Source organism: Corvus moneduloides, chromosome 16 (assembly GCF_009650955.1).
Source record: "Corvus moneduloides isolate bCorMon1 chromosome 16, bCorMon1.pri, whole genome shotgun sequence".
In the NCBI taxonomy this organism is placed as follows: domain Eukaryota; kingdom Metazoa; phylum Chordata; class Aves; order Passeriformes; family Corvidae; genus Corvus; species Corvus moneduloides.
The window spans coordinates 978,124-1,004,799 of record NC_045491.1 but is presented as its reverse complement, the minus strand read 5'-3'; the positions used below and the strand labels follow the sequence as shown (position 1 = coordinate 1,004,799).

The 26,676-nt window shown below is 46.8% G+C and overlaps 1 long non-coding RNA gene across 1 annotated transcript; it reads left to right on the top strand.

Annotated features, from left to right (window-relative positions):
* Positions 1-2,060: 2,060 nt before the first annotated feature.
* On the top strand, positions 2,061-24,407 carry LOC116452117. The gene is made up of 4 exons (XR_004243404.1): positions 2,061-2,334; positions 2,449-2,515; positions 6,472-6,625; positions 24,281-24,407. It is a non-coding gene; the product is annotated as an uncharacterized LOC116452117 (long non-coding RNA).
* Positions 24,408-26,676: the final 2,269 nt, after the last annotated feature.

Below are 26,676 nucleotides of genomic sequence, written 5' to 3'. Positions count from 1 at the left end.
AGAAAGTGCATGAGAAACTGAAATCCAAATGTGGCAACAAACTTCCCCAGGGCTGGGCAGGGAGGACAGTGGAGCTGTAGTGCTCACCACCAACTCTTGAGCTCCCCACTGGTTTCTTCTCTGCCTCTCCTCTCCACTTGACAGCTGCCAGAAAATGAAGGTGCAGGCAATGTGTAGATGCCTTTGATGTGGTCTAGTTTTGAAAATGTGAAAATACAGTTGTGCAGTTCTGAGCCTGACATCAGGGTCGGCTGGTGGCTTTGTTCAAAATTTTTGGATTAATCGGAGGAAATATCCATCCTTTTCCTTCTTGGAGAGGTTCAAAGAGGATATGTCTTTGCATATTTTAAGGAGATGAGGAGATGGGGGGAGGAGTGAGATGCCTGAAAAAGTGCCAATGGGTATTTGTTCACTCTGGAACGGGGAGAAACAAAAAGAGCTCTTCCATATTTCTCACCAGCCTCCCCCGTTTCCAATACGTTGGCTTTATATCAGTGAACTTTAAGAACAAAATGTGCTCAGGGAAAAGAGATTAAAATTGCAAAGCAGTTTCCTTTCCTATCAACAGAACTGACAGAAAAATGACAAAATGCTTGTGGGAATGATTAGAGAGAGTGAATGTTCTCATTCATGTCATGTCGTGTATTGCTAACTTATATGTATTTGTTTTCGCACCAATCTGGCAAGTTTCAGGAAAAAATCTGCCAGGAATCAATGGGAAAAATAGGCCTGTATTATTTTGGAAATTAATAATAAGTATTTGCTGTGTTTTATTTGGATTTTAATGACATCTGTAATGAGTGATGGATACCAGGAATGGAAACAGCCAGAAAGAAGAGGGAGGAGGCTCATGGCAGGACTCTGGAGATTTGGGACCTCTTGCTGTTTCTGCTGTTGGCCTGATGGGTGACCTTGATCAGTCAGTGCAGCCTCCTCCAGCGTGCCATTTTTTCCTACAGCAAAATGAGGAGGTGAGACCTCCAAATATCTTCCATAAGGGAGGAAGTCTTTGTGCTTTCCATACCTCTTAAATGTGCTCTTGGCTTTTTGGGGTTCCTTACATTCTTTCCTCTCCTTCTTCCTTTCTTCTTTCCTGTCTTTCAAGAAATGGCTAGATGAGTGATAGGGAGTTAATAAATGCAATATTTCAATTACGTATAAACATTTCTTTCCTCTCCTCGCTCTTCTTTTGGCCACTCCAATTTTTAATGTGTCAGTAGTCTACAAATACAAGATTCTCACCTTATACTTTGACTTTTTCATTCATTTTTACCCCGTTATTTGGTAACATTTCCATCGATCACTGTAAATATCCTCTAATTTCTTCAGCTGTAATTTTGTTGCTTTTTCCATAACAAGTAGGGAGCTATTTAAAGTTCCAGTGACTCTGATGATTTCAATGACAGGAAGTTGGAATAAAATTCTCCTCAAAAGCCTGAGGAGAAAAAAAAATTAATCTGGCACGTTCACCTGACTTCTCAGAACCATTCAGGGGCCCAAATCCTCTTGATTTCCATGTCTTTGGAGATTTGCCTTTAAAGCTTCAATATTCTGTAAAGGTGCTAATTTAATTTAATTTAATTATCATTCAGCCTGGTTATACAGATTCATTTTTTCAGTCTTTCCTGGTAAAGTAGCACCTACAACTCCTCAATCACTTCTGTTACTGATTTTATCTCCATTGCATCCCAACCTGAATTTCTTGGCAAGGTTGTTGCCTTCTAGGTTTTTCAGCCTGATTGTCAGGAACATGATATGGCCAAGAATAGACTGGAAAATATGGTTCTTGCTAGTCTGTTTCTGCAGAGAGGAAATTAAATTCAATGCAAAGAAGCACTTGCTCTCTAGCAGAACTCGGTTAATATCATGAGAAAGGGAGGAAAAAAAGTGCCTATGGGGATTAACAGAGAGGAAGTTAACAAGAACCCAATATGGGAACTCAAGAGAAACACCAGGCAGATGGTATATCATCCCAGCAAATACTTAGGCTATTTTCCTGTCTGAATCCATTGATTTGATCAGAGGAATGTGCTGTCTCTCATCTGTGCAGCTCTCTTTCTCAGAGATGCTTTGACAATGCATCTGATCTCGTGATTCAAATTGCGTTTGCACAGTCAGAGCTGGGGCTGCCGAGGTGTCTGCAGGAGGGCTGGAGCGCTGCATGGCAGAGGGCAGTTCCTTGCAGGATCAGTATTTAGCTCCACAGGGGAGATCTGCCTTCTTGGCTGGCCAGGCTCAGTCTCACAGAGCACAAATGTGCTGTGGGGGTCCCTGTCCTTGGAGCCTGAATGACCCATCTTTTTACTTTCTTGGCAGCAATGAGAAATCTCTCAGGTAACCCAGGGAAGGGCTGGGAAGGGCCCAGGTATCCTGCAAGGGCTGCAAGTGCACCAGCATAGTTGAGGAGAAGGACCCCTTTCCTCACCAGAAAGTTTCCTCTTTCTACAGGACTTAAACCTGAAAGAAATGTTTGATCAAATGGTGGAACTCCTCCATCTCCCCAAACCACTCTATGGTGAGTGTTAAGTCTTTTTTTTCTCCATCCTGTGGGGTTTTTTCTGAGTTGGATATGTCTGGTATGATCATGTCATACTCTGGGGGTGGAAGGAACATCAGCTCAGCATTTTCAATGGAAGCAGAAGCAGAATTATCCCAGCTTATCCAAAAGCTTGTGTATGGGAAAGGGGTGAGGAGGAAATCCTGGTCTTGGAGGGCTGGTGGATTCATTTACTGGAACTGTTTGAAGTCCTTCTGTTTGGCCTGTCTCTTCTCTGCCCTGGTGTAGCACAGGAATTACCAGCCAGACAAACCTATGTGTTCAGCAAAAAGGAAAGGAGATTAAGGGGCAGGATCTGTGAATTTTACCCATGTTGTTTTGGAAGAAAAAGTGTTGTAAAGAGAACACAAACAATTAGGGCATATGCCGAGTTTGTTCATCTTCAGAAGCCTGTGGTAGGTGTGCCAGTGCACTGGTGTTCAGCAATTAACAATAAAGGCAGACAGCAATTAACCACATGTCTGCTGCGAGTGGTAATGCAAGTTATTTGTATTTAACCTTCATGATTCATGAGCCACTTTCATTCTCGGAACTAAAGAGAAAGGGAAGGAATGTCTTAGAGCCTGATGTCACCATGTGAAAAATGATCAGACTTCAGTAGTCAGTAATGAAAAAACTTATATATATAAATAAAAATATACTGATTTTTGCCATTCTTGGCAAATGAAATATAATCATTTATCATACATATATCTATGCATACATACATATCTATGTCCATGTATATTTTTGACGGTAACAGTAGAGTTCTGTTCCTGGGAATTTCAAGCTTCATTTGCTTTTAGGATCTCAGATTGCACATGTACTGAAACCAGTGGAAAAATCCTTATCAGTATCAATGGCTGTTGCATTTGGACTGCTGGTAAAAACACCACCACAGGAGCCATAGGCTTTGGATGGGCTTTTTTTTTTGTTTTGTTTGGTTTGGTTGTTCTTCGTTCCCCATGTATTTCTGAAGAAATTAGACTTATTTAGGAAAAGCAGCCTTTACAGGATTCAGTATTCAAAGGAAGGTGATGGGACACCCAGACTGCTGGAATTAAGCCTGTTCTGATGCCACATCCTTTCCAAGGGTTTTTGAATTGACAGACAGCCTTCATGAATAATTGTCACTGGGGCAAGTACAGAGCTGGGTCTTTTTTAAAAACATCCTGGCCACAGGGGAAAGAGAGCAAGAAAACCAAAGGATACCTGTGTTACTGTCTGTTAAAGAAGAAGTAGCCACTGCATCAGGATTATATACACTGGAAGATCACTTTTTGTTTTTCCCTGAACCAGAGTTCCGTCACAAAGCTTGTTTTTGGTGGAATGAGGTTTAGCAACCAGTTTGTCTCATTATTGGTAAACAGATACCTTTTGGATAGTTTTCCATTGAGCAGCATATAAATCTAGGCTTAAACATAATGAACTGGCTCCAAAAAGTGTACTGGAATATTGATTTTTGTGAATTAATAAGATATTGGTTTGGGGTTTTTATGGATTAATACTTAGCTACCAGCTGTTCGGTATTTGGATAGAGAACATCCGAGTGGTAAAATGCAATTTTAGTTTGCAAATGGAAATGCTTCAAGATGGAACAATTGGATTGGTGGACAGATAATATTAAAGGGCAGCAAGGGAGAGACACAAAGTGCCTTTATTGCTTATTCTTTCAATACTAGTAATAAGTATTGACTACCTGAAAGAAAGCCAATGAAAGATTTTTTTGAAAATAGAGTTTGGAGGGCTGTTAGTTTTGTCTGTGCCTAAAAGTGCCATCCTAGAAAAACCAATTAAAATGAGGTATTTTAGCAGGAAAACAACAATCTTTTTAGCACAAAAAGAAATAATTTAAATTGTGTTCCCATTTATGAAAATGTATAACTTAGCTTGGAATCAAAAGCTTATTTAACACTTTTAGCAAAATGAAATCTGCTTTCCTCCTGTTGTCCCTGTTCCCATTGGGAACTCAAAATTTTCCAATAAGAACTTTTTCAGAGGTGAATATTCTCAGGGGAATTTTCTTTCAAATCCATCTAATAACCCATGTCAGGGAGCACTTCAGATGTTCCACTGTGAGATGAAAAGAGGTCAGGGTATTGTAAGAGGAGCTGAAGGATGAGAAAAGTGATTTGAGCTGCAGACTGCCACACTTGTGGGGGCAGCACAGCAGTGGGCTGAGCATGACGGAGAGGTTGAGGGGCAGAAACAAGAATGTACTCTGGTGTCTGTGATCACCCTGGGAAGTCCACTGTGCTCTGGTTACCTTTGAGCTACCAGGCTCTGAGCCAGGGGAAGTGCAGTGGTGTCAGCTGGCATCAGTGGGAACAGTACTTCGAGTTGTACTCCTCCAAAAGGGCCTGCACCACAGCTTTTGGGGCAAAACAGCAGAGCTGATGAGTTTTGCCATCCTTTACTTGTCTGTAATTACTCAGCTCTGCTAATGCCAGTTCTGATCTCAAATGTAATGCTGGGGTAGCTGCACTGGTTTCACAGGAGTTAACCCTCAATCGTTCTACTGAGAGCAACATCAAGGCTGTAATCTCTGCTACAGAGCAGTCACAAACACAACAAATAAATAGCCATTGGCATGGCTTCAAGAAAGATGTTCCATCAGCTGCTGTTCTTTTGCCATGGGAAGTTCCTGTAGGGAACAGGTTGCACTTGAAATGTAAATCGAGTTCAATATCATCAGACTCATTAGTACAGTCTTTGGTGCTGCTTGGTAAACAGACAGCACATGGAGCCTTGACACCTGGCTGGCTGGGCATTAATAAAGCACTCAGTCAGCATCTTAACGGGGAGGCAGTGAGGAGAGAGGCTCGGGAGTGGGTGAACACTTGTCTATGTGTGCCTCAGGAAAACCTTGAGTGTCCTTCGACTGCAAGCAATCTTTGCTGGATCTCAAGGACAGGAGCATGAACGTGAATACATCTCTGCTCCTAAAACTCCAAACACATTGTGCACTGCTATCAAAGCAGGTCTGCAACAAGCCCAGCTGAGCACAGCCCATCAGGCAGAGCGTGCAGCCGAGCCCTGGGGAGGGATTTGGTGTGCAGTCACAGGATTGCCTGTGAGAGCTCCTTGATCAGAACAGAAATATTTAATCAGGTCTGTCTCCTGTAACTGTCATGTAGAGAAAACAAGGTTGCAAATTGGATTTGTGTGATCAATGGGCAAGAAAGACCACTTTATTCACCTTAGCAGTGCTGAAGTACAGCACTAGGCTTTTGTGACAGCAAGGTGCCCATGTTCTGGCAGGACTGACTCTCTCCTCTCTGGGGATATGGGCTGCTCTGGAACCATACACTGATCATTTTAAAATTTTAGGCACCATCTTGCCTTCTTGTATGTCAGTAGAAAATCAGCTGCTGAGTTTAGAACGAGTATGATTTCCTTACAGCAGAATCAAAGGAAGAATTTGCACTGATTTCTGAAGGCAAGTATCGGACCTGATTAGTCAGGTTGCACAGCAATATTTGGGCACATAAAGGTATGGTTCAGAATTTATTCATATATGTGAGTGAATTAGGAACCTGCACATAGTTTTTTGAAGTTCAAGGCTACAGTGGAGAGCATGGTACAGGGGTCTGACTCGAATAGAAAGCGGCTCAGAGCCTGAGCAAATCCTCTGCAGCCAGGTCTGGCACCACAAAGCCACTGTTAAATAGATCTTCCAGACCTGACACTTCACAGTTTCAAACATTTGCAAAGCATGAACATCACAGCAGGTCTTACTGAATCTAATGGCACAGCAAATGTTTTAAATAAATAAATAAATAAATAACATACAGCAGAGATCATGGGAGACATGTCTGAAATTTGTGTCTTACCAAGAATTGGCACGGTGACTTGGCAGGGTCTTTGGAAGGTTTTGAGTTACATTGGTGAATAATAAAACTATTTTTTAAAATTTTTCTCCCTTTGTATATTAGGAATGGACTTGTAAAAGAGGGACTTCCAGTCACAGTCTGTCTGTCTCCCCACAAGTCTGGAAGAAGTTGATGGGATGAAGGGTGCAGCTGTGGAACCCCCCCAGAGCATGAAGAGCTGTAGGATCCATTTGGAGAGGAGCACAGCAGAACCCAGGTATGAGAGGGACATGGGTCATGGACACCTCAGGACAGGTGCAGCAGCACCAACCTCTGCTAATGTTTGCTCTGTGAAAAAAAAAAGCCCAAAAATCCACCTGAACCTCAGAGATTGGGATCTACAGCGACGATTCCTTACTTCAGGAAATGAAGCTTTTCTGAACAATACCATCTTCTGTCATGCCTAATCAAAGTAATTAAAGAACACTACCACACTTTATTAATGTAATTTATCTCTTGCCTGAGGTGAACCATATTTATGCTCCAGTTACTCAAACATCAGTGTTCTGTGTTTGAAGGAATGGTGTTATGCAGTGATGTTTGTGTTCCACAATATCAGGCAGTAATTGAACAAGCGCCTGGGAAATTGGGTATTTCCTACTTCGGAAAAGCTTCTCTGGGGAATCCGTTTTTGCACAGGTATGTTGAACAGGCTGGACTTGGGCATGTCCTTATTTGAATGGCAGCTGGAGGCCTACACAAGCCAAGCTTTTCAAGCCAAACAAGCCAAAATTCATCTATAAGCATTAAGCCTGTGAATGGCCTGTTCAACTGAACGCACATGTTCACATCATCTAATGAACCAGGGTTGGGACTCCAAATTTATTCCAGCTGAAGATCTGGCAGGGAAAGGCTAATATGTGCTGAAAGAGGAAGGAAGGAAGGAAGTTAGTTAGTTCTAGAGATTAAAATCATTAAAGAAAATGTCAGTAGAAAAAAAGTATTTCTTTTAAAAGATACAAATGTCTTCCACGAATACACCTCTGATGCAGCCGCAGTTGCAGGGCTCTTAGGCACAGTATCCACCTGCCTTTCGTACCAGATGGAAGAAGCAGTTTAACAAAATGTATGGAGTAGGACAGTGTGAGACCACGGAAAGCATTGCCCAAAACTGACCGAGGGGTTTTCCTGGTGATTGCTGGCAATTTGCTGCTGTCTGCTTGATTGAAGCTGAAGACAGGAGAGAGCAAGGAGAGCAGCACAGAGCTGTCATGGGCCTGGCCTGGACAGAGGGTGAGGCAGCTCCTGGCTGGGCAAGGCTGGAGGCAGAGTGAGTTGGCAAGGGAGGTGCAGCCTCCTGCATCCCCTACAGACCTGGCTTTGTCTGCTGAGCTGGGCTGGCTCAAGGCCATTTTGGCCACCTGTCCGTGCTATTTGCTCTCATTTGAGGCCAGCCTTGGGTGGCCTGAGAGGAAACCCCCCTGGGGCTCGGTCTTAAAAGTACACTTGGAAAGGACATTGCAAGTCTATGTCTACCCTACCTCACCCACACTTCAGGTGGATAAGATGGGCCCTTTCCTACCAGGGACCTGACTCTGGGATGAAGGGCAGCTGAGATTTGCTGACATCTGAATCCAGAACTGGTCCAAGCTCAGGTGTGGCATGGGCAGAGTCAGGGGAGCAACTGGCACAGAGAAAACAGAGGGAAGCAAACCTGGCTGGGAACATGGCACAGCAGACACGTCCCCTCACACTGCAGCACGTTTCATCTCGGACCTGCAGCTCCCAGTGGTGCTCTGCTGCCTCTCGCCCAGCACATACACGGGGCACTAATGCAGTGACTGTGCAGTTTTACTGAGGCTGATGTAGAGAATTCCACAACTACATTGAAAGCACTGTTAAGTAGGATGACATGTGGGGAACAGTACCATGCTATTTTATTTTTTGAAACTTGGGTTATGTATTTACTGCTTTCCTATGGGTTCTTAAAAAATATCAGAGAAGTAGATTCTGTCTTGTAAATAGGTCCAAATGAATTTTATTGAGGCTTTTGTGTAAATCTTTTCTACCCTGCTCCCAAGTAGATTTTGGCAGTTTAAAAAGCTTTCTAAGAACAAGGAAAAATGAGCTTTTATTCTTTGTGAATAAATGAACTGCAAATTTCCTTGGGTAGTGGTTAAAACTGTTTTGAATTTTCCTAGAAGAGAACAATGACTCGCACCCATTGATAAAGTACACCTTAGCTCTGTATTAATAACAAGTGCAGTGGGCTGGATCAGATTGCATCTGCCATTGAGAACACAGAGGCTTGCTTGGAGGACAGAGCAGGACTGGGCTCCCAGCATGTTGTGTTTATGGCTCCAAACCCGAAGCACAGATTGGAGATTTGTCCCAGGTCAGACTCTCCTTGACAGCCTGTGCACTGCTGCATATCGAGTGCTCCTGCATAAAAAGTTGGATGGCAAAAAAGTAAATTCTGGTGCTTTAAAGGCAAGGCCTGATGTCTCATATGTTCTAGGAACATGCCTCCCAGATTGCCAGCTCAAAATTTAGGGTGAAAACAAAAAAAACCCCAAAGCCACGAGGAAGATGTCAGTATGATGTGTAAGGTGCAAACTGGGAGAGCCTGTGAGTAAAAGAAGAATAGAAATGATTTTGAAACAGAAAAATATGACTGGAAAGGTAACTGAATACCATGTTGAACATGCTGATTTTTCTTCCTGATGATTAAAACAAGAAAAATCATACTACAGAGCTGATCATTAGTGTAACTGATTTTAGTGCTATGTAGGATAATTTCTTTCAACAGTGGAGAAATGGCAAAAAATATGCCAAAGACAGAGGGTCTATTAACAAGTAAGTCAGCTGGGGCAAGCAGGAACTCATGTAATATGCCACGAGCATGATGAGATCCAGAAAAGGCATAAGGACTGAAGAAAATGGTAAAATGCATGGCACAGAAAGCAGTCATTCTGTTGGAAAAAGCTGTCATAGCAAACAGAGCTTTGGCAGTACATGCAATCAAGAAACAGCAATTAATTGAAACTGGAAGAGATGTTTTTCCAGTTATAAACCTGGCTTTATATTTAGACAGCTTTTTTTTGCTGCTATTTATCTGGAGGCTGTTTGTGTATTAGATCTACCAAGCCCTGTCCTTCGCTGCTTCGTACCTCTCAGGCTGCCCCTGACCCTGCTGCCAAAGGCTCTTCAAAGGCTGCGATCATCCAAGACCCTCCTGTGGCCACTGGTCCTGCCTGGCGCTCGGTCCTGCCTCGTGGCAGGGGGTGGCATCTCCCCACACCACCAAGCCAGTGTGATCCTTCTGTAGCACAGGGAGGCAGAAGTGGCTCTTGCGGAAAGGACAATAGCAAGGACTTCTGGGGGCATCGCCCTGGACAAAAAATTGGCAACATAGATTTTCATTACAAGGAAAACCTGAGCATCTAAGATTTCTGTTTTGAAATCAGTGACCTGTGCCTGGAAGAGGGCAAGATACTATAGCTCAAAAGAGTCTCAGTCGTGCTCCCTGCCTCAATAAAAATGAGAGAAGGCAGGATTGCAGCTGAAAGGGAATTGGTTTTGGACGCCCCAGGGCAGTGTACAGAAATAAAGCCCCCTCTCCTCCCTTCTCCCTGGGGCTCAGGCAGGCAGATGAAGTGCAGCAGAATTTAACTGGTTCAAGAGCAGCTGAATGAAAGAGTTTGGTAACCCTGCCAGATTCATTGCTTTATTCATTATTTATGCAGACAGCAGCTGCAAAACAGATTTAGGGACTGACTACAGTAAATAAATGGCTGACACGGCCCAGCTTTGGCACTTCATGGCTGCTGTACCCATGTGCTAATCTTGGTTCAGATACTGGTATTAGAAGCAGCACCCACCCAAAGCTAATGACTCGTTGTGGGTGACAGCAGCAGAGCAGAGATGGACCAGTGTCCTTGTCCTGGGGCTGTGAGGGGGGTGTGTACAGCACAGAGCAGGTGCTCTTCCTCCAGTGTCCGTAATACAGATACTGTACGGGAAATCTCTTGCTTAAGTTATGGGGTATCTGTCCCTTCCACCATGCAGGGTTACTTCAAACACAGTGCTCCCAGCACCTTCAGGGACTTTACTGTGTCCTCCCTTGGGTCACGGCTGCTCCCAGGGGCAGCAGCAGCAAAGCTGCACCTAGACAAAAGAGGGGACTCTACTTTTTTTTTTTTTATGAGACAGATAGTGCATTTTGTTCCGGTTGGTGTGATGGATTTCACACATCTGCCTTGGCCAAAACCAAGCTTTAATAATAGATGTGGGGAGAAAGCGCTGACTGAAGGTTGTGTCAGCTGTAGGAAGCCGTTGCTGAACGTCCAGTGATGATACAGCCTCTTGGCATAATTTGAGCAAGATCGTACCATCTACGCCTATAGGAAATGTATCCCACTTAAATCCCTGTCTGTGTGTGTTGGTGGTGTCATCTGGCTCCTGGGTGTGTGCAAGGGATGGCCTGGGGGAGCAGCAGGGCTGCCTCTGCCTGCCTTGGTGCAGACCCTTGTCCGCACGGGGACAGCGCTCCCGGGGAGCTGTGGCAGGACAGGAGGCAGGTGGAGATGCCGAGCTCTGGATGAGACCTGCGGTGGGCTCCTCTGCTGCTTGCACTCATTAAGCATCGTGTGGCACTTGGCAGCAGTAGGGCCATTAACCTTAATGTCCTGGCCAAACTCCAGCCTGCCTAATTGCATTCTGCCCGTGAGGCAGTATATTCCCAGGGAAGATTCAGGTGTGGAAATTGCTCTTCACTCCCTCTCCTAAACAATGTTACATGAAGGGTGGTTTAGTGCTGAAGATGAAACCTGTTTTATTCAGAAACCTAAATCTGGATTTAAGGATGTAGCAGAACACAGAGTCTTCCAAGCAAAGCCCAGGCTCCCGAGCAGACCCAGGTGCAGAATGTGGTTTTGCTTTCCTGCAAATTTTTCACATTCCTTTATTAATAACAAATCTCCTAAAATCTGTTTAAGCTCATTACTTGCAGCAAATAAAAATACTTCACGCAAAAAAAGGAAACAGATGGTCTTGAATGTTGAAGATCTGTTTGAAATGTATTTTCAGCCCACTGTCTGGAACTTGTCTTGAGTTGTAAAGGAATTGAAGTTTAATTACAGTCTCTGCAACACTAACACTGTGTAACCAGGGGATTCTCCCAGCTTTGTGTATCAACCTAACTAATGGTCGCTGTGTCACTGCTAAAGGGAAACATTTATGCACTTGTTGGAAGGAAAATAACGCTGGGTCTGGGGGCTTCTTCTCTGGGACCACATTGTTTCTACATTAGAGTCAAGAAGTTTTGCTGTTAAGCTGGAGTGGGCAGAGGATTTGCATTATCTGGGTTTGTGTGGCATCCTGCCTGTGGATGTGGTGCTCCTGAATGGTCCCTGCTGACTTGGCATTTCCATCAGAGAGTGAAGGCAGGGGAGTTGTGCAGAGAGCCTCAGACAGCAGCTACACCCTGTGTGTACAGCACTGCAGCCTGCAGTGCCTGGGCGTTTCTCATGTCTCTGGATTTAAAGCTGCATTTGGGAAAGCACAGACTTTGAGGAGAAGCAATGGTTGTGGTTTTCTCCCACAGGGACACCTCAGGAGGTTAATTCAATCTGTGTTACTTGGACTCCAGAGCTCCTGCTGGCACATCATCCAGTTTTCATAGTCAGTGTCCTGCTTCCAGCTGAAGCACAATATGGTGCTTTAAATTTTTTTTTTAAAAATCACACAGCTGCTGTCCTGTAGGACACTGTGCTCTTAGATGACCCACGGGCATGGCTCTCGTCAGGTAGATCTGATCACCCCAAATTAATGCCTGGAGGAGGAAAACCTGAAGCCAGAGCTGAGGCAGAGAAGGGGCTCCCTGTGGGTGCCCCAAGGATGGCATCTGCAGGGCAGGTTTGCCCATTTCTTGGAATAATAATAGTAATAACTAATAACAGTTATCAACAAATGGGTCAGGGCAGGTCGTTAATTCCACTTTTCTCTGACACACCTAAAGCTGCTGAGCAATTGGCAGGTAGGATGTGAGTGATGCTGCTTCTCTCTAGAGCCAGGTGTTCAAGGTTTGCCAGAGCTGGAGTGCTTGGGATCTCTGCTGCTTTTCTGCCTGGTTGGATGCTGGACGTGTTTGTAGCAGGACAACAACAAATGGTGAATAAAGTGCATCTGAAATGAAGCTCTAAATGCATAATTTCAGGAATTACAGACTGTTGAATGAATTTATATTTCAATAACATCGGTGAATACCAGTCTGGTAGTCAAGAACCTATAAATAAAAAAAAAGGTTGTTAAGTAAAGGGGGGTTATTTTAGAAATTAATGACTTGTAGGATTTTTATGTAATATATTTTTGTTGAAACCTTATTTTTGCTCAAATCTAGGACTCGGGTTTTCTCACTTCCTCCCCTCATCGTTTCACAGGAAGATTGGAATAGCTGTATAAAGTGAGGGTTTATGGAGGAGGCATTCTCAGCTTCTTTCTAATAAAATTATGGAGAAAGAAAAGGTCAAGCAAGGTTTCACTTATCAGATTTTCTATCAGTTTTTCTCCTTTACCTTAACTGAAAAATAATGAAAAATGAAAGGTATTTTTAAAAATAATCAAAATGAAAACTTCTGTTTCCCAGAAAATAACAATTCAGAATTTTCTCTCGAAAAATGGTGAGTGACATGTTTCTAACCTTGAAAATGCTTCTTTTCCCCCCTCTGCCTCCTTCACCCCGAAGTTCAGCCAGCTCTGGCATCATGCCCAAGTGAAGCAGTGAGATGTCTCATGGTTACTCTCTTTGGCAAAAGAATGTTTCTGAGGGTTTTTTATTTGGATGATGATGATGATGGTGATGATTATTATTATTATTTTGTTTCTGCTTGTTTGTGTTTGTTTGAGACATACATAGAAATCTCTATTATTGCAAAGCAAGCTCGCTTATCCTCGTTCATCCCCAAGGAGGAGAAGATCCAGCTGGACTGGGCAGTCAATGTTTACCCGGCGGAGCCCTCGGGCTGCGCTCGCGTGGCTGTGGCTGCAGCGGGGGCGATGCCTGGGGGGCTGCTGGGTTCCCTGGGGCATCACCCCCCTCTCTGGGGGCTGGTCTGGCTCTGCAGAGGCTCCGGCATTGCTCAAACGACTGGTTTTGTGTATTTTTTCATGACAGGCTTCGCAGGTTGGCTGGCTGAGGATTATTGATGGCTCAGCTTCTCTGCCCGTGGGACTAAAATCTCTTGCATCCTCCGCCCCTGAGCTGCTCCGGCCGCCCCGGCGCAGGGGCTGCTGCTGTGACCCTGCGGGGAGCTCAGCCGAGCCCTCGGTGGGCTCTCTGCGATTAGCACGTGCTCCTTTTCCAGGGCTCCAACACATTTCCCAGGGATTTTCCTCAATCGCACACCTAATTCTATCATTCCATTCGCACCGAAGGGCACATCTCTGCATACCCATTTCACAGCTCTGATTATGCTCCCCTCTATTAATTTTTAAGAGAACGTAAAGCAAGGCCTCGAGAGGAGGCTGAACCTCGCTGGGAGCGGCCCCTCTTGCCCGGCAGCGCACAGGGCAGGGCTGAGGCGGTGCCAGGCAGGGCAGGGCTGAGGCGGTGCCAGGCAGGGCAGGGCTCAGGCGGTGCCCGGGCCGGGCAGGGCAGGGCTGAGGCGGTGCCGGGCCGGGCTGGGCTGGGCTGGGCTGAGGCGGTGCCGGGCAGGGCAGGGCTGGGCAGGGCTGAGGCGGTGCCAGGCAGGGCAGGGCTCAGGCGGTGCCCGGGCCGGGCAGGGCAGGGCTCAGGCGGTGCCCGGGCCGGGCAGGGCAGGGCTGAGGCGGTGCCGGGCCGGGCCGGGCTGGGCTGGGCTGGGCTGAGGCGGTGCCGGGCAGGGCAGGGCAGGGCTGGGCAGGGCTGAGGCGGTGCCGGGCAGGGCAGGGCTGGGCAGGGCTGAGGCGGTGCCGGGCAGGGCAGGGCTGAGGCGGTGCCCGGCAGGGCAGGGCTGAGGCGGTGCCCGGGCAGGGCTGAGGCGGTGCCCGGCAGGGCAGGGCAGGGCTGAGGCGGTGCCAGCCCGCGGGCAGGGCAGGGCTGGGCAGGGCTGAGGCGGTGCCCGGCAGGGCAGGGCAGGGCTGAGGCGGTGCCAGCCCGCGGGCAGGGCAGGGCTGGGCAGGGCTGAGGCGGTGCCCGGCAGGGCAGGGCAGGGCTGGGCAGGGCTGAGGCGGTGCCAGCCCGCGGGCAGGGCCGGGCCGGAGGGAGCAGCTCCTCGTCCCGGGCTCCCCGAGCCGCGCTGCTCCCGCAGCACCGCTGGGGAATCCCCGCCTTGGCTCCAGCTCTCTGGGCAATCGCGTTTGCGCTCGGCACCTCGGCACACAGCGGGAGCTTTAACCTGAGAGCAGGCGGTGACTCGCTTTGGAGCCGAGAGGTAACAAGCTCTCGTGAAAAACTCGCCGTCTGTCTCCCCGGAGGAGGCTCGGGATCCGTTTGGAGCCTGGAGTGTGAGCCTGGCGGGGCTGAGCTGCTGTCAAGTGCCTGCCCAGACAAATAAAGCCACGGGAGGCAGCGTGTTGGCACCGGAATTTCTCTGAGTTAAATCGGGTTTGACAGTCTGAAACAATACCATCATCTGATGTCTAGCTCTTAGCTTCTTCATCGGATGATTTTTTTTTTTTTTTGGTGGGAAAGCGACAAACTAGAAATCCTTCTAATTTGTTTCAACAGTTTGAAAATTTGGGGTTTTTTAGGTTAGCAAGTGCAAAATTTATAGGAATAAATTGAAAGGAATAAAACTTACAAGTGCTTTTTGTTCTTTGGAAACACCTTGCTCCTTCTAACAACTTTCATATGATCTTTGGGACCCTTTTTGAGGGTAAAGCTCAGAGAGCCGGCCTGTGAAGTGCTCTGTTTGTGTTCTCTTGTGTTATTAGGGGCCATCTCCTTGCTGCAAGCCTGCAGCATGGGCAGTTGATGTCAGTGACCTTGGGTGCCTTGATATCATGATGCTGTGGCCATTTCATTTGGGTAAGATCTGTCCCTCAACCTGTACTAGTGGCCTCAACATCTCATGGAAGATCCATAACAACCATTATTTTTAGAGCCATTGGCCCAAGTTCTTCAGTGGGTAAAATTCAGAAGGCAAGAGATGCACTGGCGATCTGGAAATACTTTCCACATCACCAGTGGGTGATTAATAAACTCCTCTTTATGCTTATTCTCACTTGATCCCTTCCTTGCTACTCTGCCTGCAGGAAAAAGATGGTGTGTAGTACATATATACTCAGGACACTGGTAGAAAATCAGATTTTTTTCAATGTGATATCAAGTAATGCTCCAAGCCATGGGGGGAACTCTATATTCAGTCCCCTTTTAGATGCTGTCTATGAAAATCAATCTTTCTGGTCCCAGTGCTCACATTTTTTGTGTGTTGCTTTGTGTTACTGTATACTTTGGTTTTGTCTACTTACTCCTTACTCTGGCACCTTTCTCCAGGATGGAAGTGTTATCTTGCTTTGCAGATGATCCCCAGCCTCTGTGTCAAGAATCCAAATGATAGCTGTTTTCCTGAGAGCCTGGCTTTGCTGCTGCTGAGATGACGTCCCTCTCCTTCCTCTACCTTTTGCTCTGAGAGTGTTAATGAAATCTGTGTGCAGCCTCGGTGCTGCTGAAACCCGGCCTCTGGTGTCAAATCAGGAGCTGCCAGTGCCTGAGCAGCAGCGTGAGGCCCTCCCGTGATAAATCCATCGGTTGTGGGCTTGCTGCTGTTCCCTCCTGCTTGGTGCTGGGTGCTCCCAAACAGCCCTGCTGGGGCCACCACAGGAAGGGGTGGTTCCTCTCCAGGGGGTTCTGCAGCCTGTGGTGTGGAGGACGCTTTCCCCAAGGTGTGAGCTAAGCAGTGCTTGCACTGCTGAGAGCCACCACGGCGTCAGGGCCTCTGCAGGGAGCTGCAGAGTGGAGTCTCAGTCCGAGCAGGTTCAGCAATTTTAACTTTTGGCATTTTTAACAGTTCTTGAATGTGATTTGTAGTCTTCCAAAAAATGGGTCTTGCAACTTCCCCCCAAACGTGTAATCTGAAAACCCACTTCAGAGCCTGCTGATGTAGATTAATGCACTAGGAATGGCATTTGATGAAAATACAGAAAATTACCCGCTGATTTTTTTGATTGCCAAATACTAGGAGTTTGCTTTATACAAATATCACCAACCCCTTCTTGGAGGCATTTGTTCTTGCATTTGGACCTGTGGTCTAAGATCATGCATAGCAGAGTTTTTCTACCAACCTTGTTGCAGACAGTTTCCTCCTGAACATAAGCTCATTGTTCTCCCGATGTAATTAGACCAAGTGTTATGACAGTTGGTAGGATTACAGCACTTTGATAAATGACTTGTTTCTCAGAAGAGAAGGTTTGTGAAAACAAGACCATTCATCTCATTTCTCGCTCATTTCCTCTGCCCAACTTCCTTCTTGAAAATATGCACATGGACTTGGATGTGAGCTGAAGGGAAGATTCTGGTGCCTCCCACAGCCTGTGGCTCCGAGTGGCAGCCCTGCCCCGGAGGCTGGCAGCTTTTCCCCCAGTATGGTGTCATCTCAAAGCTGGCAAGAGGGCTCTTGGCTCCTGCAGGTCTCTGATGAAGATCCCTTGGGTACAACTCTGGTGCTCCGAGCCTGGAGTCAGGAGACGGGCTGGACGATCTGCACTTTGTGCTTTTGTAACTGTTGGTGGAGCTGCGCTGTGCAGGGCAGGTGCACTCAGGGCCGTGTCCCTTCCAGCCACAGCTGCTGCCTTGAACCTCACAGACCTGTGCTGTGCACCCAAGGCAACGAGACTTGCCTCTCAGCACAAATTTACCTCCTTCTAGGGTGTTCTGATGACTGATTATCAATAGTTAGTGTAGCCCTTTCTGGCCATGCTGGAGATTTAGAGGGATTTCAAGGTCATTTGGCCATGGCTGCTTTTCCAAGCTGGTTGGAGCGAAGTGTGAGGGCTTCCCTGGGAAGTTCTGCAAGCTGGTGTTAATCATTTATCTATTTTCTGAGTAATACGTGTGTCAGAGCTGAAGACAGTAGCTTTTCTGAGGTTTGAACAATGGTGACCATCCATTCCACTTTACAGCACAGTTTTTTATCTAAAATTGGGTTTTAGGCTTTCCTCTGTTGAGCTGTGTGACTGATCTTAAAAGCTTCTTGATATATTACCCAGGCCTATTAGGTTCTACTAGACCTCTCCATCACCAAGAATTGATTTCCCCCTCTTCCTCCCTTAATGCTTGAACTCAGAAGGCCCTTAGGGCTTCTGGCTTAATTAAAAATTAAATTTACAGATCATTTCTCAAATCATCCCTTAAGCAGCCAGTAATAATGATCACCTCTGAGTGGTGTGTGTCACTGTCATTTTAATGTGCTGTGTAGTAAACAGTAATGTGTCCCCTCTGTGAACCCTGTGTGGAGCAAGCTGCCCTATGACGCTCTCTGTTTATTTATGTGTATAATACAGAGATCTCTAGGGCTGGAGTCCTGGGGATCTATGCCACGCTCCATCTTCAGTCACTTTTTTCTTCCTACCATAGCAAAGGAGGGAGCGAGTTGTCCTGCATTTATGAACACTTCTGTTTCTTTTGAAAACTATTTTCATCTCCCCCAGTTGTTTCCCACTACAATTTGAAGGTTATTTTTATTGTTCCTTTTGCTGGGATGCTCAGTTTCCAAAAGTTCTTTTTTTTCCAGTTGAAAGGAAACTCATGTTACACATGAAGAGAACAGAAAAAATCTGCCAATCCAAACTGGCACAAAAGGTTCTTGCTGTGATGCTTCACAATAAACACACTGCTGAGAGTCTGTGAGGTACTTCAGTATTACAGGTGGCAGAGTTCATTGCAAACAGATAATCCAACTAACTGTGCCCCCTCTCATGAGCATTCTCTGTAAGCCAATCCACTAATGGCTTTCTCTTCTTGCACAATTTGCCTGAACTTCTTTAATCTGTGATGAACCTGCCAAGAGTTTTCTCTGGTTATTTACTATTCATCTCGTGCAATTGATTGCACAGAGAATTTGCTAGGTTTGCTTTTTTTTTTTGTTATTTTGTGGGTTATCTGTGTGTTTTGAAGTAGAGAATTAACATTAATGAATGGTGAATAGTTTTGCTGATGCACAAGTCCCTGCCCTCACGCAATGTAGGTGTTTGTATGAAGCCACTTTGAGCATTTGTGCAGTAACACGTGGGTGATTGCTGCTGAGCTGAGCACAGACCTACAGACTTGTACAGATGAGACATCTGGGCCTCCACCCCTGCTTCCTTTCTCATCAGATAAGTGGTTTTCTTCCCCTTGTATATTTGCTGGTCCTCTCAATTCCATAATGCATTTATTTTTGTTCCCTTTCTGTATCCTTTTTCTCCACTGTTCTAAAAGGCTCTTACCTCAATATTTGAATTTACTCTGGCTCTTGATTTAAGTGTGCCTTTTTCTAATCTGATCTCAGTAGTGCCATGTGAAGCCAGAAACTCCTTGTGCTTATTTATTGGTTTGGCCAGCTTGGCCATTTTTCAGTGGTCCCCACGAGTGTTTTAGGGAGCTGTCTGTGCTGTGTCACACCTTTTGAGCTGTTTTTGGCAGGCCTGTGCCCAACAGCCTCAGCTCCACCAGTCAGACCTGCACCGTGTTGCTCTGATCTGTGGCTCAACCGTGCTGCTCTCCTCCCTCTCCAGGCACCACTCTGTTCTATTTCCAGATATATTTTTACTCATTAAACTCCTAAAAGAGAGGCTGATCAGAAGACAGTCCCAGGGAGGATTTGGCCTAGAGATACTTTGCCAGATCCTCTGCACTCAATTTTGATGGGGATGAACATTTAACAGCTCTGCAAGTGGTCTCTGAACTGAAACCCTGCAGTAATAGTGAAGAACAGACTTGGGAAGAAAAAAACTGGCCCTCTGAAGCCCTTTCTACCAAAGGAGTACATAGTTTAATAATTGTTTGAATTAATCCTGTGAAAGCCCCTTGTACTCTAAGAAACATCACTAGAGAAAAATAAGTTAGCCCCAGCTGAGTTGCCAAACCATTAACCTCAGCCGCTGAAGTGCAGTGCCCGTGCGTGCCTGTGTGAATCAGCTCTTCAGCTGGTGGCGTCAAAGCAGTGGCTATCCTCCAGATTCTGGGGGGTAAAAAGAGCAAAAGCTGTCTAGAGTATTCCCTAAACCAGCCAGGGCTGCTTTAAAACCGTGGCTTGAATCCTCTGTGATTTGCAGAACCCTAAAACTCCCCCGTGGAAGTTTGAGCTTCTGCCTAAGCTGGGGATCTTTGCACCGCCATCCGCTGCAGATCCCCGGGGACAGCGCCCAGGGGCCTCTCCCCGCCAGCTGCAGCCAGCCTGAGTGATCCGTGGCTCCTGATCCTGTGCTGCTGGGGCTGGGGGCATGTGGCGGGCCATGGGGAAACACTGTCCTAGAGCCAGGGGATGCTGAAACGCCTCGGAAAGCGTCCCAAGGGCAGATCATCTGAGGAGCGGTGGAGCAGCACGAGGCCAAAGGAAAATGCTCCCGATTGCTGCCTTGGAGGCGCGGCAGAGCTGCGGCAGATGCGGCAGAGCAGGGTCAGCGCGCAGCCCCTGCAGCGCTCCGGGGTTTTGGAGGCACGGCACCACGGATCTCCCGGCAGCAGCTGGTCGGGCTCTCCTTTCCCTGCCGGGCGTGCAGGATGAACTCGGAGTCAGCGCTCCCGGCTGCGGCAGGCCAGGAGTGCGTGGCTACCTGTGTGTTCCAGGGGCACCTGTGGCTACCTGTGTGTGCCAGGGGCACCCCCGCACTGAGGCACAGGGCGGCTCCCGCCCAGCCCCGGGGGCTGCAGAGCATGAGGCCAGACGGACAGGTCAGGGTAAACCACACCCGCCTCCCCCTCCGAATAGCTTGGTGGCTCTTGGAATGAAGGAAACGGCGTCCCCGGAGTGCTGTTCTGGAGCCTGCACGTGTGCGTGCCACGGACAGCCCCGGGGCTTTCTCGCCGCTTGGGCTGCGGCAACACACAGAGGCTGAGGCACCTCTTGCACCACTGATTCGCTGTTTCCTCTTCCTTCCCTCTCTTAAGGATGTTCCTGCATGAAAAGTCCTTGTTCCAAGATCTCAGCTCGTTCCAGGGGGTCCTGAATTAATAGTTAAGGTTTTTGGCTTGGCAACTTAGTTGATGTGCTGTTGTTTGAAGTTGCTTGATTGATGCTCGCACGTGGGAAGGCAGCAGAGCAGGGTCCCTGCGGGCGGCTGGCTCGCCTGGGGCAGCCTGGGCACGGCAGAAATCTTCATCTCCCTCGCATGGCTCAGGCCAGCGCTGCCCTTGGTTCTCCCCCAGCATCTCACCCAGGCTGTGTCCGTATCACGCTGCTCGTGGCAGCGTCTGCCAGCACCACCACACTGGTCTTGGTACAAATCCTTGGTGGAAGAGAAGTCCTGCTCCAGCAGCAAGGGGAAGGGATGCTGCGGGACTTGCTTGTGTAGTCCTAAATAACAGCCTGTTTATCTGTGCTCTTTGATAGTGTGTTATTTCCTAGAGTAATGTTGTGTATCAAAATAACCCAGAAACCTCTGATTGCCTGTAAAAGAGAAAAACTATAGATTGCAAGTGCTCTGAAGCTATTTTGAAGTAAATCTGTCCTGTGTAACTGCAGAAGATTATTGAACACAGCCAGAAATTGTGTCTGTGGGGCTCCTGTCTTAGATTGGGTGAATGTTTCTGGGGCGTCCTGAGACCAGTTCAGTCCTAAGGGCACCTGTATATGGCTAAAATACAGCACTGAACCAAGCTCTCTTGCCCTGTCTTGTAGAATCCTTAGCTCTCTGAGACTGTCTGGTGTGAACTGCCTGAAACTTTGGCAAGGAACCCTCTGACTCGCACAATTTTCCCTGGGAGAAAGCTCTGGGGTGGGTGAGAAGAAGAATGCTTGAGTGGGATCAGTCAAAACAGTGATTTTATTTCTGATCTGTTATCATAAGGCATGTTCCCATGCCAAACTAAAAAGGATTCCAAGTGAAAAGTAGCATTAAAAAGAAAAAAAAAAAAATTTGCAATAATGCTTTTTTTCCTCATTCCTTCCACTTCTCCCTCCTCCTTCCCTATGATGTTCTGGCAAAATCTCTAGTATCTTGCCAAGTATTTAGCAAGAAAATGTTTCAGTTTTAGTATCTTTTTGACAGATCCATCACTGATCACTCTCTGGAGTCTGCCCTGTCTGCTCAACAGCTGGTTCTGCTCAAAGAGTCTACTGGAACTATTTGTGCATATTTGTGAATGAAGGGTTTAGATAATACCCACAACAATTGTACAGTCCCGCTGCTCTGGCACAGTAACACTTTACATTTGCTTTGCATAGGAATAAAGGATGATGCCAGGTACACAGGATGGGACATGAGCTGCTCTTCCTTTAATGTGTATTTAAGCTGTCATGTGAGGTCATGGCACAGCTGACTTCTGTGGAGGGAACAGTTGAGTCTTGCTGGGCTTTAGGGGGGTTTATACCGTATTGAGCGAGCCCTGAATCCTCCAGTGCTGCTCTGGGGACTGGTTTTGAGCAGCTGTAGCTTGGGCCAGCCGTGGTGTTCAGATACATCTTCCAATGATGGATGCAAGAGGTATCGTTGGCACAGGAACGTAATTATGCCATTATCTGAAAGGCCCTCTTTATCAGCATGTGGGGTGCAAACAGAGCTTCTAGGGTTCAGAGGCACTGCTTCAGCTCTTGGGGCTGTTGGGTTGTCCCAGTGGATGAAAGAATGACATTGACTTCAAACCTGGTACCTGTTGGATGTATTCTTGAGTCCTTATCCCAGCTCCTCAGGGACATCTGGCATGCGCTAACTCAGGAGCAGGAGCTTTCCCTCTGTCCCCCAAGCTGAGCAGCTCTGATTTGTGCATGTTCTTCCTGCTGAAGGCATAGTGTTCCTCTCCCTGGCTGCAGGTCACATGTAGAGTGCTTTGCAGCGAAGCAGTAAAGAAGCTGGTATCCTCTGTATTGATAAAAATGCAAAGAAATGCATGTGTGTGTATCTTTAACAAATAGAATTAAATCCTCCTTTCTCCTCTGCCTTCTGCTTTTTCTCCTGTCAGTCCGTGCCACCAGTCCCACTTGGAGACCCAGTTCCACTAATGCTGAGCAGCCTGTTCGTTTGTACGTGTTTGCGTGAGCTCGTTTGATCTGGTTGTTTCAGAGGAAAGCACTGAAGCAGCCCCTGTGCTGCAGCATGCTGCCGTGTGTCCAGCACACCTGGGCTCTGCTGCACAGAGATAAGCAGAGCAGCCCTTTCAAGCTCCCCAGCAGAGCTCAGACAGTCATCTCGGGGGACTGCTTCGCCAGCAGAAGTTTGTGCTCGTCCTGCTGAGCCCTGTGTCTTGCCTCCAAGCTTGTTTTCTCTCTACTGACTTGAAGTAAATTAGCTTCTACTCTATTTCTCTCTTCCCTCACAAAAATAAAGAGAGGAAAGAAAGGATAAGAGCTAGCTTGGGAACTGTTGCACATGTGAATGCAATTTTAAAGTTCATCTGTTTTTCTTGGAGGCTGCAGTTAGTGTGTGCAGCCGTGCTGCTTTCCCTGCTCCCACCAGGCTCCCATGTCAGTGCTCCCAACAGCCTTGTGAGGGTCCGGCTCTGCATCCTGTCCTGCACCTGAATCCTAATGCAGCCAGTTGGGGAAGTATCTCTTGCTTTCTCTGTTCCAGCTGAATGCTGGTCTCAGCTCAGTTATCGCTCAGCTGTGGTGATATTGCTGCCTGATTTATATGGCCTCTCTCCTTCTTGCTCCTCTGCCACTTGAGTACAGCCATTATAAAAGCCATCTGCAGCTTGTGCCTTTATTCCTTGGGTTTCTAGGCTGGCAGATGGTATGGACAAAAAAAGAGCCTTCCTCTGTCTAAATTAAGCAATAACACATCAACTTCCAATCACATTCTTATTATCACCTCGTGATCGCACTTTCATAAAATCCCCGTTTCCACAGCTAAGCATGATAGATATTTCCCAGCCTTATGGCTTGTGTCTGAAAGGCGTCTCTGTGCCACAAGCCCTAAAAGGACATTTCAAGAAATTACGCACCTGTCCTTGCCTCCTACTTTGCAGTTTGCAACAGCTCTGCCCAGGCAGCCATTTGTTGCTGCTGAAACAAAACCTGGGCAAATTCCCGTGTTTGGTGGGGTCAGAGCTGAGCCTGGCTGTTGTGCTGGTGGCTGAACGGGCTGCTCATTGTCTCTTGTGCTCTCATTCGGTGTGAGTTTGGGTATCACTGCAATTCAGAAATCTCATTTCAGGGCTTTTATCTTGTCACCATGAAAAGCAATAATTTGATTCTGTTCAGTTACAGATTTTTTTTCTTCGTTTGACCTGCTGGTTTATTATCTTTCCCTCATTTGGCCTAATTAAAGTGCTGTGTACAGCAGCTTGTTAGACTTAACTACGTTCCTGCATCGCTCCGGGAAGTGCATCTTCAGTGATCGCTTTAGCAGCAAGATTGGCCCTCGGCAAATAATTTGTAGCAAATCACTTGACTGACTGAACATCACCTCCTTTTTTGGGTTATGAATCGTCTATGGCAGATCGTTGTTCCTGTTTCTCGTAATGCTTTCCCAGCTAATTCCTGTGACTAATTTTTGGGCTGGGGTTGCTCACCCCTGGCTCCCTGTGACTCGGCAGTTGTGGTTCAAGCTGCTCCAGCTGGACCTGTAATTTTTAGAAAATGCTTTGGTTTCTTGATTGAATCAGTCTAACCACATCAATACTTAATGTAAATTCCAAATTTTCTTGGACATTCTCAATATTTTATTCAACCTTTTGGCTTTACTAAAGACTTCCTTTGTTGCATGTGGATCATGAACACAAAAAATAGAAAGAAATTAATTACAGAAAATGTTTGGTTTAACCCTGGCTATTTTATTATACACTTTCTTTTTTGCGGTATTCCCTTGGTTCTAGTTCCTAGTATCCCCATCACCCTATAAAAGAAGCTGTTTTTTTCCTAACTTGAAGAGACACCCTGCATCCAAAGCCTGGGGGAGCAGAGATGACACTCACGTATTGATGTAGCAGGGGAGACCTGTGGCTCAAGGTAAACTCTTCTGTCTTTGTTCTGCATCAAATACTAAACTTTGCTCACAAAGAGCAGTAACTCCTCCTTGGTTTTGCCTGAGTGTGAGCAGGCTCAGAGCAGATGAGTTTTGCAGCTGGTTCCTACACGCTGGTGAGGCACTGGGGCTCTGTGGTTCAGCACAGTCGTGCAGGGTCACATCCAGTGCTGGGTCATGTCCTGCACTTGTGTCCCCTCAGCCTCCTGTGGTGCTTTTCTCAGCTGGGGCAGCTCTGTGTCCTCCAGGTGAGGCAGTGTCTTACTCCCAGGAGGAGGCTTTCACTGTGCAGCAGAGGATAAGTTACAGTATAAATGAAAACAAAGTGCTTAGTTCTCTCTGCGCCGTGCTCTAATGGAAAAATATGCTGACTACTTTCTGCTCTTCCCTCAAAAACTGATGTGTTTGTAAATTCTAAGCGAGTACTGACAGGTGACTAATTTATTTTTGTCAGCTTAGCAACAAAGCCTACCCTTTGCCACCACGTTCATTTGTTATGGCAGTGCGTTGGCTGACATTGAGATTCATTTGGGTTTTTAATGTATCTCAGTGATGCAGCATCGTAGCTATTCAGCTGCATTCCTCTCTTTTTCTTCTAAACCTAATTCATTTCTAATTTCTCCCCATTATTTCCTTAAGCTCTGTGTGTATCTACAGACAGGCATTTACAGTTTTCCTAAGGTGGAAAGACTAAAGCTGCAGTTCAGAGGCTCATGAGGTCATTGCTGACTTCCACCTCTTTTTTTGCAACCCAAAATGCAAGGAGAAATGGAAAGGAATAGAGGCAACTTGATATTTTTTTTTCTTCTCTCTGGGAGATGCAATGTGCCATTGCCAAAAAAGATCAAGACTGATGTGCCATCAAGCCCATGAGAATGTCAGTGAGAGCTGTCAAAGTTAGTAGAGCCTGGGGCAGTGACAGCGCCGAGCTCTGTGCCGGCCGCTCCAGGTGCGTGTGAGCCCAGCCAGCCCAGGCAGTGCCATGGGAAGCACAGGGCAAACCCTGCACATCTTTCTGGGAGACTGGGGATCCTGTTATTGCAAGAGTCATCTGGGAACAGAGCCAGGCCTGCTCTGAAAGGCAAAGGGCTGGAAAAGTAAAGGGCTGGACCTTCTGTGTTTCCTGTGTGGCTCCCATTGTATCGGTGAAGATCATCCTCTTGACCTGCTTCTGCTGTCACCTACCAGGGGCAGCAGGACTCAGCAGCAGCAGCCAAGGCTCTGATGGTCAGCCTGGGACTGGCTGCAGTGTCTGACACTAGGTAGTGGTGCCAGGATGACACAAAGGTGGTTCCCGTTAGTTTCCTCACCACGGTGAGTGGGTTGTGCCCCAAGAGCACATCCCTCACCCAGAACAAGCCACGTGTATCCTTGTCCTCACTGATGTGAGACAGCAGCTCCTCCTCCACATGTGCTTTGCTCTGCTGATGGCTCAAGTCAGCTGTGCTGAATCTGGTCCAAATTCTCCAGGCATCCCTTGTGCTGGGAGAGGTAACTCACTGCCCTGCCTCCCACTGCCTTTGGAGCACCTCATGTGGCCACTGATCTCAGGTTTAACAGGTTTGCTCATTAGAGTTTCTTGTCTGTCTCCAGCAGGAGCTTATGGATGCAATATGGAAAAAGCCAGAGGACATGGCAGGCATCACTTTGTGCTCATTTGAGTGCTGTTTTCTGCATGTTAGTGTAAATAAGCATAGTAGCAATCTTAGAAATTATTGGTTGAGGATATTTTTTGCACATCATTCTGCAGTAAAGCAAATATGGCAATGGCTTGAAGGGGTCTATGTCCTTTCACCTTCATGCATAAATTTAAAGCTGCTGGATCTTTTCATTCATTTTCAACAAAGTTGCTGGAAACCTCTAAATGCTATCAGTACCCATGTTGAAACATATTTTTATAGCATGTTTCTAGACCCTTTAACTTCAACAAAGCATTGAACAGCTCACGGATGGCGCCATCTCAATTATCTGTCCTCTGTGCACTCCTCTCCGCTCTCAGACACAGCCCCGTGCTAACCATACATCATTATTACACTGACTTCATAGCACTAATTGACACAGAATGAAATTCAGAGCAGGAAACAGAGAGAGTTTAGCATTCAGTACGAACAGACTGCAAATTAGTGTTACTGCTGTAAAGGTTAACTGAGACTGAGAACGGCTCTCTTACTGCCATGTCAGCTGAATGTTTCCCTTTTTTGGGAAATAGCCATGATTGGCATCTGAGGAGTAGAGGGGATGCAAAGG